The sequence below is a fragment of the Lactuca saligna genome, chromosome 1 (genome assembly GCF_052625555.1).
Source record: "Lactuca saligna cultivar CGN05327 chromosome 1, ASM5262555v1, whole genome shotgun sequence".
In the NCBI taxonomy this organism is placed as follows: Eukaryota; Viridiplantae; Streptophyta; class Magnoliopsida; order Asterales; family Asteraceae; genus Lactuca; species Lactuca saligna.
In genome coordinates, this window is record NC_136417.1 from 24,325,059 (window position 1) to 24,334,855 (window position 9,797).

The 9,797-nt window shown below is 33.1% G+C and overlaps 1 non-coding gene across 1 annotated transcript; it reads right to left on the minus strand.

The window, feature by feature from the left end:
* Nucleotides 1-9,509: 9,509 nt before the first annotated feature.
* Nucleotides 9,510-9,581, minus strand: TRNAD-GUC (transfer RNA aspartic acid (anticodon GUC)). The gene has a single exon. It is a non-coding gene; the product is annotated as a tRNA-Asp (tRNA).
* Between the last annotated feature and the right edge of the window lie 216 nt (nt 9,582-9,797).

The window sequence follows — 9,797 nt, forward strand, 5'->3', positions numbered from 1 at the left end:
CAGCTGGACCGGCTCATAAACTGGCGGATATCACTCTGCAGCATCTCATGATAACGAGCCTTCTTCATTTCCTCATCAACCGCATACTGAGGAACAAGAAGAGCCCTCTCCTTGAACTTGGCGGTAATCTTCGCCACTGTCTCTGTAGTCTAGGTAAGATCCTGAAACTCTCTAGCTAACTGCTGCACCTTAATGACCGGTGCAAACTCAGCTTTGAACCTGGTAGTAAAATCAGTCCAGGTCATAGCATCCAAAGCTGCATCATCTCTAATGGCATGTCCAACCTCCTCCCACCAATCCCGTGCCCTGTCCTTCAAAAGACAGGACGCCAATCTTGTTGGATTAGTTTCTAAGTCCATAACTATTTTGGTATGTACTTGACCCGATGGTGCATGGTCCTTTTGGGTTGCCTTCACCAAAGCAACTTGATTGGAGAAATAAATAAAGAGAGAGAGGATATTATGATTTATTAATATGTTATAAGAATAATATATTAAAGGAGAAATCATATTTGTTTAATTAATATTGGTCAATAATTAATTAGGAATTAATTTTGTGATCAAGTGTAATTAATTAAACTAGAGGGGCTGATTTGTAATTATGTGATAGTTACAAAATAAGGTAAGGATTATCTTAAATATATGGTGAACGAATTTGAGGTGATAAAGCCTTAGAATTTGACTATGATAAGGATTCAAGGATTATCTTATGGGTTGCTTTGTGGATAAGCAACTAGATAAGGATAATGACTGAAACCCTATCTCTACACCTATATAAACACCCCTTGGCTCATGAATTCGTGTATCCCTTCGCAAGGAGTCCTAAGGATGAATTCTAACCTCTCTCCTCTCTCTTTATACCTTTTCCATTTGCTCTTGGTGTTTGTAAGCCATTAAAGGAGTGACACTTGTGACTCTAAGCATTCCAAAGTCAATTCAAGGTGGGATTGGGATTGTTATTTCTACATAACAATCAAGGTATGTTCTTAAACCCATTCATATGTTAATATCAATTTCATATACTAGAATTAGGGTTTATAGTCTTGGATTCAAAGCATGTACAATAGAGAAACCTAGATCCAAGCATTAGGGTTTGTATGAGCACTTAGGATGTCTTATGACCAAAACCCATCAAATCTAACCTTATCCCCCTCAGGACATCTGCTAGTGCGGAAAGCGTTGGCCACATCTGCCAACCATCTGGTACTCGCTATGGGGTCCTGCGCCCCGTGATAATCCGGAGCTCAGCATGCCTGGAACTCTGTAAAAGTAAGCGTGTGCGACCCCATCATGACCGCCACCTCAACACGGAAGGTGCTCAACCTCTCGTCCATCATCTCTAAGATACCCTCCTTGATCGAACCGAAGATCACATGAGTCTACTCAAATATGGTGCGAGTAATCTCTGAAGAGAGAAACTCCCTAGTCTGCTCATCTAACTGCCCGACCTCCGGGCCTGGTCCTGATCCCCCTCCAGCACCTGAACTGTCGACTGCTGGTCTAGGGCGTAATACCACCATTCTGAAACACAACATAATCAACATCAAGAACACTGATATGTCTCAGGGAATCACTACTACCACAAGTTTTCTGGTCTCATCTCAGCTTTCCTTGTTTCGAGTACGGATCCTCTGCTTTTAGTAGTACGGGCCCATACTACCTTCCACATCAATCCGTACTTTCCTCAAGTATTGCCTTGACTCCACCATGTCACTATTATTGATAATAATATCTGCTACTCCCATCCTAGGCTTGCCCTAGGGAAATCTCTGACTCTACCCGGTCCAGTCCTCAACTTCTGAAAGCCTCCTTGTGATGCCAATTAGCCATCACTTGAATACCATCACATGCGGCGAGGCTCAGATAATCCTTCGAGTAAAAGACTCGTCCCTACAATGGTGAGACTCAAACAAGAGCTGCGTAATAGGGCCAAATCTAGCACTCTGAGATTATTCAACCCTGTTCACATGTGACGTGACGTATTCACCTAATGACTAACTCCCATCACTCAGAGTCCCACAAAGCACAAAGCAAGCAACATTCAGACACAGAAGACTACTCAAGCAATTTTATCCTCTTAACAAGAAACTGTACTAGCATACAATGCTAAGCTCATACTATCAGGCACAACCTAAACAGGCTATCGTCCTGTTGTATACTCGAAACTAGCATGCAATTTCTCATAAAGCTGAAACACATATAGCAGGCACATAAGGCATCCTCCTAGATCCTTAGTCCTATTCTAGCATGTTGTTCTACTGAAATTGAAATAGATAATCGTAATATAAATTGTATGGTAATTTGGGAGTACTTACTTGAGCTCGGCTGATCGCATGCACCACACCCTGTTCCTTTTATAAAAACTCTTCTTCTTCGTAAGTTTTTTTTTCAATTTTCTTTTGAAAATCTTTACCGTTTCCTTAGTTTGAGTTCAGACGCACCCGAAATTGTATCTGAATCCCTCAAACCAAGGCTCTGATACCAACTTGTAACATCCCAAAATACGACCCAAAAATATTTGTTTAATAATTACTAAAAACATCATGTCAATATCATAAAATAAAACCGATACGTCAATATCTCAAAACTATAGCAGAGTATCACGAGAAAACTGTATCAAGATTGTATCAAATCACATCTATGAAAAGCTAAAACAACTCCCAGGACAAACTGAAGTTGTGGTGTGTGCGATGCCATCAACCCGAGCACTTCCCTTTACTTGTGGAAGTACCTGAAACCAAAACTGAAACTGTAAGCATACCATACAATAACATATGACACATACTGGGCCTTGCCCACTGCATCGGACCGAAGTCCGGAAACTACATCGGACCGAAATTCGGAACTAACCAGGGCCTTGCCCTCTGCATCAGACCGAAGTCTGGGACTAACTGCATCGGACCAAAGTCCGGAAATGACTGCGACCTTGTTCCCTGCATCGGACCGAAGTCCGGAACTAACTGCATCGGACCGAAGTCCGAAAACTAGCTGAGCATAACATAGCATAGCATAAACATATCAACTACCATGAACACATAAACTACATACTGCATCGGATCGTAGCCCGGAACACATGACACATAAATACTGTCTGAGCCACGAAGGCATCAACATTCTAACTACTGCATCGGGCCGAGGTCCGAAAACTACTACTAATTAAACGGGATGACATTGTGGCCTTAGACCCGTTCCTACTAGGAGGAAACTCATTTCGTGATGCTGACTGCTGAACTCCTGAATGAGAAATCCCTGACTGCTGCTCCGGCTGCTTCCCAGCTATCATGGGAAATAAAATTCTAAATCAGAATAGGGATTCCTTTATGGGTAAAATGACCATTTTACCCCTACTATGGTGTGGGTCACAAACATGGCCCAAATCCTTAATTCCTTCTAAGTCCATCCATGGCCCCACTATAGGCCCACTAATGGCCCAATTTGCTATATTGGGCCTACAACCCTTTTATTGGGCCTTACTCAAGCCTAATACTAAATCCTTGGTCCTTATCAACTGAATTATGATGGGCCATAAAGACCCAAGGACCCTAAGCCTGAAACCCAAAACACAACGAGGCCCAACACTCGAAGCCCAAACTGGCAGCGTAAGCGGGGCGTACACCAAGGTACGCTGAGCGTACTGGCTGTTGGCTTGTACGCGGCGCGTACTTCCTTGTACGCCCAACGTACAACTTTGTTAAGCTAGCATCTCATTAAGTGCTTAATAATCCGATTCAGAAGCTACAAATCCAGATCCTAAGCTTATTCCATGACTTAAGCCATAAAGTTGCTTACTTGATGGCTTACAAGTCTAATAAAGGCTGAAACTTCCACAAATAACATTCTACTTCCATAAAGCTAACTAGATCTCATGCATGGTTCCATATAAGCCACAAAGATCGAAACTTTACTGCTATGGGTACACTTGAGCTTTAAGGATAGCAATCCCAAGCTCCAAAAATTAAGTTGCAAGATAAAGGTCCTTTCTTTGGACCTAAAAGGTCCAAACTTCCAAAAACTCCTATATCTAAACTTACAAGAGGAAAGTTGGAAGCTTTATACCTCTTTTGAATGCGAAATGAAGGAATGATCCCTGATCTATGAGCTCAAGGTGCTCAAGTTCTTCTTCTTCCACTTCTCTTCTTCTCCTTCTCGTAAACGATCGTTACAAAATTTTTGGAATGTCAACCTCTTGACAAACAAAAAGATTCATCTCCAACCCTCTCTATGGAATGTATATTTTGATTGTTTAGTTTTTATTGTTGTTGATTATTATCATGTTGTATATGGAGGATATTTTAGATATTACCATTGATATTTTGATGATTAGAAAGTGCATATACGATATTTTGATATTTAAGAAGGGCATATATGATATTTTGATGTTTAAAAAGTACATATATGATACTTTGAAAATTTATGAAGGGTAAATATAATATTTAAAATTTTTATGAAGGGTAAATATGATATTTAGAAATTAAGTTGGGTAAACATGCTATTTTGATGTTTAAGAAGCTCATATATGAAAATTTCCTTAATATAAATTACGTGTCATGTGTACATATTATATGTGTTCTTGTTATCTATTCTGGATGAAGAAAATATACATGTTTTATTCGACTATAATTATGATGGTTAAAGATGGGTAGATGATATAGATGATGAAATAAATGATGAGAAACCTTGATGTTTAAGCTAATTTAGTTATCTAGCGGACTATAGATGACGACCACGGACGCTTCTAGACAGTCTAGTAGAATGCTAGCAGACTCGCAACCTATAGGTGTTTGTGAATGATGTGTTCATCAGTGTACTCCATCCCCCTCATGGTTGCCTTACCAACATATATTGTTGAGGAATCCCCTAAGCAGCATTGTATTCCCGATGATGATTCTTAGGCTAAGTCCCTTGAATTTGACGCTTTAGCGATATAAAGTGAGGATAACAGGAACTGGTAATCGTGTTGAATGACTTGATGAAGTTAATAAACTTAATTATTATGGGTTGAAAACCCTATATGCTCACCAGGCTCCTAAGCCTAACCCACTCAATTTCTTGTATTACAGGTAGTGGCAAAAGATCACAAGAGTGTTGATATGATGAGAGATCTATGGATTATAAGCCATTAGAATAATAGATGTTGTAAGGCCTATACTATTTCTATTTATGCTTATGTATTGTATTGACAATGACATCCCAACATTTTTAATGAAAACTCATTTCTTTGGAAATGATTTGAAAATTTACTTATCATATTTTTTAGAACAAATTCTGCAACATATTTTCTCAAAAAGGATGCTCTGATTTTCAAATTAAGCATAAACAAATCGGTCTTTTCTGGCCGTGAAATTGGGGATGGCTCAGTTGGTATCAAAGCATAAACAAATCGGTCTTTTTCGGTATATACCTGGTTCGGTATAGTGAGGGTATATGTGTAACTTCAAGCTAGACAATACCTTATTAAATGTATTATTATTATTGTCTTCTAATTTTTTCGTAATCTTTATATACATTAAAAGAGAAACCTTATGATATCATCTTCAACAATCAAGATCATTCATTGTGTTTTTTTAATTAATTTCAACCTTTGGATCATTTTGATGATGTCATCCTAAAATTAAATTAAATTAAATTAATATTGACTAAATTTGAAAGTTTGACTAATTGATTTAATGTTAATATCATTTATAAAAGGAATGTATTCAACACATTTAAACCTCAACATAATTTTTGAAAGTAATTTCGTTCATTCCTAATTAAAATCACGTTCATAACTATCACCTTTCGTATATATTCTTTCAATCCATATCTATTATATGAAACGTATCTACAAGATTACGTGATATCGTTGTTCAATTTAAAAAATCAAAGAATTCGAAATTTGATATCCTTTCCATAATCATTGTTGAAAGTTATCTATAAATCATGTGCTACTGTTCATATATTATGTTTTCTTCAGACCCTTTGCAGCATCACATTCGAACAACATCACCCTTTGCAGCATCACGTTCATCATCCATGTTCCTTCTTTAATATGATGTTCTTAATTTTATTAATTGTATTTGATTTTTTGATTCTCTTTAATGTTGTATTTGACTGTGATCTTTGAATGCATGGATAATCTTGATTATTAATGTTAATATTGGTTTTATCATGTAATCTTTATATATATATATATATATATATATATATATATAAGAGAAACCTTATGACATCATCTTCAACAATCAAGACCATTCATTGTGTTTTCTTCATTAATTTCAACACTTGGATCATTTTGATGGTGTCATCCTAAAATTAAATTAAATTAATATTGACTAAATTTGAATGTTTGACTAATTGATTTAATGTTAATATCATTTATAAAAGGAATGTATTCAACACATTTAAACCTTATCATAATTTTTGAAAGTAAATTTCGGTCCTTCCTAATTAAAATCACGTTTATAACTATCACCTTTCATATATATTCTTTCAATCCATATCTATTATATGAAACGTATCTACAAGATTACGGGATATTGTTGTTCAGTTTTAAAAAATCAAAGAATTCGAAATTTGATATCCTTTCCATAATCATTGTTGAAAGTTATGTATAAATCATGTGCTACTGTTCGTATATTATGTTTTCTTCAGACCATTTGCAGCATCACATTCGAACAGCATCACCCTTTACAACATCACGTTCATCATCGAGGTTCCTTCTTTAATATGATGTTCTTAATTTTTATTAATTGTATTTGATTTTTTGATTTTCATTAGTGTTGTATTTGACTGTGATCTTTGGATGCGTGTATAATCTTGATTATAAATGTTAGTATTAGTTTTTCGATCTTTTATTTTGTCTTTTTAACCTTGCATTTGATGTTGCACTCTACATGTTTGGTAAAATGCCCATGAGAAAAGCATAGTGACTTTTGATTAACTGTATGTATGTATGTGTGTCTTATTTAATTAAATTTTTCTGAGATTGTTTGGATTGCATGGTAGTTGATAATTAAAAACTACCATTTACCCTTCAATGTTTTTAACTATCAATGTTACACAGCTATTAATTTGACATATTTGCCCATAATTCTTGGTTTTTAACAGATTTAGTTAATAGCAATGTACTTTGACTTTAATCTATAATGTTTTGAAATCAGTGAACAAAGTTTCGTATTTAAGACAGTTAATCTTGAAAATAGCATAGTTATGAAAAATTATAAAGTAAGATAAAATATTATAAGATATTAGGAGATTTGTAAAATGTACAATTAATAAAAGCGTTAGTGTTATTAGGAAAAAAAAACGTTAACATTATTAAAAATGTAATATATAAACTAAGTTATCACAATAGTAATTAAATGTCATTATTTAATGTTTCATATAATTGAAAGATATATACCAAATTACATGATATAGTAATATTATTTAAATTTACGTCAAGTCTAATTCAAAATTATTGCCAATACTAAATAAATAAAAACAAACATAAACGCTAGCGCTTATATTTATAATCAATTTAAAATAGATCAATCATGATTTAGAAAAAAAATTTCTGTTGATGATATAATAAAATCAAAATTCATATAACATTTAGCATTCCATAAATTATATTCTATAACATTATTTGAATAAATGAAATAGTTCTTAATATTTAATGCAGTGAAAACGGTATATTGGTTTAAATTAAGTAATCATATTATGGAATGAATGTCTAATTAGAATGTTATGCTTATATAACAATATAATTAAGTAACATTTCTATATAACTGAAAAACATAGAATAATAACAAGTGAAAAATAATTAATTAAAAATACCAAAAATTGTCATGTGACAAAATGAATGAGAAAATAATATGTGGCAAAATGATTCTAATTTATTAGGATATATTTTTTTATTTGGCTTTATCTTATTTTTTTATTTTGTTGACTATTTATAACTTTATATGTATTTTTTTTATATATTTCTCCGCGTTTAAAATTTTATATTTTGACGACTTACACATTTCCGTTATCAAATTCAAACTTTCCAAAATCGGATTCCAATTGTAACCTACCAATTTAATCGTTATTAATTTCATATATAATTTCACCCAATTTAAATTTGTATTACCCTTATATAAACTTTTTTCACGATCTCGATTTTTTCCCTTTAAAAATATTTCAAACATTTATTTCTTAAACGTTCATTTATCAAATTTAAATTTGTAATTTCCTTTTATCCATAAAAAAAATTATTTTGATAACTTACGCGTTTTCTTTATCAAATTTAAATTTTTCAAAATTGGATTCAATCATAACCTATCAATTTATTCGTCATTAACTTAATCCACAGCTTTAAACCTAATTTAAAATTTTATTTTCCATATATAAATTTTTTTAGTGATCCCGAAGACCCGATGTTCCATCCAAAAATATTTCAAGCATTTATTTTTAGATAATATTATTGCCATATAATTATTACTTTTCCTCATATAAAATAATAAAACTTACCAACATTAACACAAAAACAAAGTGATTAATTTTTTTTATTTTGTATAACATACCAACCTACTTTGTTTTATCGTTATATAGTAATAATAAAATTTGTAATTTTACACAACAAATATACATATTTCGAATTTTATCATATTATTATACATTACAAAATACAATTCTCTCCAAAATAATATTCGCCAAAATTTTTATACATAATTTCACCAAATCTAAATTTGTATTTTCCGTATATAAAATTTTTTAATGATCCCGATTTTTTCCTTCCAAAAATATTTCAAGCATTTATTTTTTAGATAATGTTGTCCTATTATAATTATTACTTTCCTCATATAAAATAATAAAACTTATCAATATGCCTATATATTTTATTTTACTTTTATAAGCAACATTAACACTAAAACAAAGTGATAGACTCAAGTGACGATTTATCTTCTTTAAGAAAAGAAAAAAGCTAAATGTTACCTATCAATCTTTCGTTAAATTACACTAATGTAATTATCTATGATTTTGAAGGTACTCATATTTGATGAAGAATGTCGTTCAACTAACAAAACAAAAAATGTTGTGTACAAGAAGGTCCTTCAATGACGATTAATTTCACCGCATTACCCTTATGCCAGGGCCACCACTAATAAATAGTGGTGGCGATTCTTTAAAGTATTTGGTTAAATTTATATTAAGCGGTGGGAATTCGTTAAAACTTTTAAAACCATTGGAGTATATGTAAATTTTATTTTTTGAACGAGGCGTTGAAGGATAAAAGGTTTTTTTTTTTTTTTTTTTTTTTTTTTGCCTCTATGGCATGTAAGTATAATGCCCGATCCAAGTGTAGCCTGGTCAGCCAAAAACACGAGCTGGTTGTGCAGCTGTACTTGCTATCTGAAATTACAAAAAAACACACAAAAGTGAAACTAATAAAAAAGTCCGTGGGTGGAACATGCTATTTTAGCACTTTTGAATTCCTCAAATGTCGAACTAATAAAGTAGAAGGGCGAAATGTGCTATATACGTTTTAATTGGTTACACGAAAAAAAACGCCGCTGCCGGGGATCGAACCCGGGTCACCCGCGTGACAGGCGGGAATACTTACCACTATACTACAACGACAAGTTTTGATTATGAATCATCTTGAAAATTATTGAAATAAAACATAAGCTCGAGGGTTAATCGATCAACATAAAACACTATTTTCTTTTCCGGTTAAAATAAAAAATTAGTTAAATAACATAATAAGCATAAAGAGTACATATATAGGGATATAGGGAGTGGTTTAAATGAGAAAATTTTTTTTAATAACCCTTATTATATTAGTAAACATGTATG